The sequence below is a fragment of the Mercenaria mercenaria genome, chromosome 9 (genome assembly GCF_021730395.1).
Source record: "Mercenaria mercenaria strain notata chromosome 9, MADL_Memer_1, whole genome shotgun sequence".
In the NCBI taxonomy this organism is placed as follows: domain Eukaryota; kingdom Metazoa; phylum Mollusca; class Bivalvia; order Venerida; family Veneridae; genus Mercenaria; species Mercenaria mercenaria.
The window spans coordinates 64,070,700-64,075,356 of NC_069369.1; positions in this window are offsets into that span (position 1 = coordinate 64,070,700).

Consider the following 4,657-nt stretch of genomic DNA (forward strand, 5'->3'; position numbering starts at 1 on the left):
ACACTTTGCAATTTAAGTCACAAAAAGTTACTTCCCTTTATATACCAATTCCATTTGTAATTTAATTAAGCAGACGAAGTTTCTTTTGTGATTGTGCACAAAATCATGGGGTAATTTAACATTCTTTATAAAGACAATTAGGTAACACTGTTAACAGTAGTGTGTTCTTTGATTGTATAGCTAGATTTTTTCAAGGGATAAGTTTTTATCAAGATTCCCATAAAATTCCAAAATATCTTAGAAATGCATTTACTTTTTTTGAATTTCTCCATTTTCTTGTTTTACTACTAGAGTATAGATATATCTAGTTTTGTTCCAATAAATGCTGAATATCCTGTTTGGTCATTTTCTTAAATAATTTTTCATTTTTACTTTTAGATTCATCAGAAAAACCGAATAGTTGCATGCAGATATTATGGCAACAAAACGGATAAGATTATCAGATACAGAGTTTGTGGAAGTAAAAACTGATTGGTCAAAGTGTTGCCTATGTCAAACAGTTACAAATGAAAAGCTAAGTTCCCCGCAAGCAAAGCGTGTAGAACACATTGATGGGTACACAAATCTGGCAGCAAACATACCTGAATTTGAAAGACTTAATAAATTACCCCTCCCTTTGAACTCTAAAAGATTAAATGAAGGAGATGGAATAGAAGAAACATTAAGGCGAAACTGTGCTAAATATCATAACAGTTGTAAACTGAAGTTCAAGGACACAAAACTCGAGAAAAGCAAAAGGGTAAAAGGCCAAAATGGGACTAATGATATTACAATAAAGTATAATAAACGTGAACCATTGGAAGATAAACATAACATAGTAGCATCCTATACTTGTTTCTTTTGTGAAAAAGAACTTGGAAATAATGATACAAGGGAAGCTATGACAATGCAATTAAATGAACATTTAAACAGGACTGCTGAAATATTACAAGATAAAAAGTTAATAGCTAAGCTAAGTTCTGGTGATGTTGTAGCTCAAGAAGTCAAATATCATACAAAGTGTTTAGTTTCTATTTACAATAGGGAAAGGGCCATCAGAAACTTGAACATAAAGTCTACTGATGAAGAAAAGAGTGTACATGATGAGGCATTTGAACTTGCCTTTGCAGAAATGGAATCCTTTATATATGAATCACAACGAAACTCTGATGGAACAATAATCATATTCAAACTATCTTCTTTATATGAAATGTTCACTGCCCGACTTCGCCAATTAGGATTCCCTCATGAGGTTCATAGATCAAGATTCAAAGACAGAATATTAGAGAAAATTCCATCCCTTGAAGCAAACAAAAGTGGGAGAGAAATAGTGTTTGCCTTTAAAAATGATATAGGTCCAACTATTGTCAAAGCGTGTGACTATGACACTGCTAAAGAACTTGCAAATTCTGCAAAACAGGTGAGAGGCCAAATGTTGAGTACAAGTTATAATTTTACAGGAGAGTTTGAAAGCAGTTGTCAAGAGAAAAGTGTGCCACAAAGTTTAGTTGAACTTGTTTCTATGATAGATTATGGTTCAAATATTGCTACACAACTGGAAGAAACTGCATCAAAGTCCACACTTGCTTTATCACAGTTGCTGCAGTTTAACTGTAGGCCAAATGCATCAAGTACTTATCATAGTAAGAAATTTGAAACACCATTTCCAATATTTGTAGGCCTTCTTATATACACAAGGACAAGAAAGAGACAGCTGATTGATGAACTCCATTCTTATGGTATAAGTATATCTTATGACCGTGTACTAGAAATTTCAAGCCAGTTTGGCGAGGCTATTGTAGAAAAATACATAGAAGAAAATGTTATTTGTCCTGGAAAACTCAGAAAACATGTATTTACAACTGCAGCGGCTGATAACATAGACCACAATCCTGGATCTACTTCAGCCAAATCTTCATTTCACGGAACAGGAATATCTATATTTCAGCATCCAGATGATAATAATTCAGGTACACCCCGTGATTTAGTTGCACTAACAGGCAAGTCAGTTTCAAAGAAGATTCCAGAATTACCAGCTTCTTACACAAATCTGAAACCGGCATCAATACGAATGAAGCCTGTTCCCCCTGACTGTGACATAAGTCTTACACAGTTTCCAAGTGGCGCACTTTCCAAACTTCTAGATTTCGAGTACCAGTGGCTGAATCATGTAAATCTAGATATCACAAACGCAGAAGACTTAAACATGTCATGGCCTGCATACCATGCTTCACAGCAACGTGCTCCAAAGATAAGCGTTTGTATAAATGCTATGCTGCCATTACTTCCAGATTCCTCCCACACTGTTACCACCATTAAACACTGTATGGATAAAATAAAAGAGGTAACATATTTCCTAAATCCTACACAGACTCCATTTATGGCTGTCGACCAACCTTTGTTTGCCATTGCCAAGCAGATACAATGGACCTGGCCAGAGCTATATGGAGAACATCATTTTGTAGTCATGTTCGGAGGCCTTCACATAGAAATGGCTGTATTAAAGGTACTAGGAGAACTTTTGAAGGGAAGCGGCTGGACTGATCTGCTGGCCGAAGCTGGTGTTGCGTCTGAAGGGACAGCTAATTCATTTTTAACAGCTTCAAGTGTAACAAAGACTAGGCAAGCACATCAAATTACTGTATGTAGTATGTACTTGTTACTTTGTGAGGCATATGAACAATTCAAAACAGAAAGTAGAAACTGTGATGAACTTGACATGCAATCCTGGAGAAAGGACATGGAAAAGTCACATTCTCTTTTCAGATTCTGGAGTATGATAATTGACTTGGAACTTTTAATGCTAGTTTTTGTTCGTGCAATAAGAGAAGGCGATTTTTCTCTTTATAAAGAGGCTTTGAATGAAATTATGCCTTATATGTTCAGTCTAGATCATATAAATTATGCCAGGTGGCTAACTGTTCACTTAAGAGACATGTTAGACCTAGACAACAAAGCGCCAGATGTAGCAGAATCTTTTAAGAATGGCCATTTTACCGTAAAGAAGACAAGCAGAGACTTCTCCTGTATTGCTATTGATCATGCACATGAACAGAACAATGCAATGGTAAAAGGTGATGGGGGAATAATAGGTATAACCGAAGACCCTGCTGCCCTCAGAAGATGGACAATAGCCGGGCCTGAACTTAACAGAGTTGTTGAAGAGTTTAAAGGACTTTCTTCTTGTGAAGAAAATAATAGAAATGCGCGCAAGCATCACATGCAATCGCAGGCTTATGAAAAGGAGTTTGTTAAAAACTGCTTGTCTTTGATGGAGGAAATTCGCAGTCGTGACAATCCATTCAGGGAAGAATCAGACGATTTGTTCACTCTTGATTCCAAAATTGTAGCCGATCATTCAGTTGTATCTGCGCTGAAAAACCTTAGAGAAATGGGCTTGAAACAGTATCACATATTTTGGAACAGTATAAAAGAGAAAAAAGACTCTGCCTTTAATGAACCAATAAAGAAGAACAAGTTACCTTTGATTGGCAGAAAAACCAAGGAGATATCACGTGGAACAAATGAACAGAAAAGCAATGAATGTCTATTTTCTAGATTGTTTATATCCTGTCAGACAAGAGGATGTGACCTTGAAGAATTTTTCAGCCATGAAAACGCAGCGACCCCGCCATCACTAAGTACCAATGGAAACTTGAATCCCGGAACTACAAAGTCAGATTTAATGAAAGTCTTGGAGATTGACAGAAGTCAGGCATACACAGAACCAGAAGCAGACTGCATTATAATAGATGGAGCAGCCATGATAAATGCAAATCCCCCAGGAGATTCAAAAACATTTCAAGAATATGTGAACAATGTTGTTATTCGCAAGATAGAAACATACACTTTCAAATATGATAGAATAGATATCTTTTTTGATAGATACTTTGAAAGCAGTTTAAAATCATTCACAAGAGAGAAAAGGGGTCAAGGGATAAGAAGAAAAGTAACAGGTAACAGTAAAATTCCAACTGGTTGGTGGTCTTTTTTAAGAGTAGACGAAAACAAGACAGACTTGTTTCAGTATGTAGCTGATGAAATTGCTGCACATTCATATACCGAAAATGGGTGTGTTCTTGTGACAAGGTTTGAAGATGTGTTGACTACAAAATCATCTATCCCTTTAAATGGAATTTCTCCCTGCAATCATGAAGAAGCAGATACCCGCATCTTCCTACATGCAAATCAGGCAGCAATACATGGGGCAAGAAAGATCATAATTCAAAGTACTGATACGGATGTTGTTGTTCTAGCTATTTCCTGCTTTAGTAAACTGAATTTAGAAGAACTTTGGATCTCATTTGGGCATGGCAAACACTTTCGATGGGTTCCAATACATGATATTGTGCATAAACTTGATAAAAAAGCGTTGGGTCTTCCATTTTTCCATGCATTCACGGGATGTGATACGGTCTCTTCATTTACCGGTAAAGGAAAATTGTCAGCATGGAACACGTGGTGCGTGTATGAAGACGCTACAAACACGTTTTGTAGGTTATCCAACAGACCAGAGACCATTACCATTGAAGATATGGACGTTCTTGAGCAGTTTGTAGTACTTTTATATGACAGATCTAGTGCATGTGTTAATGTTAATCAGGCTAGACTTGATCTTTTTGCCAAGAAACAAAGGCCATATGATAGGATTCCATCAACTCAAGATGCGTTACATCAA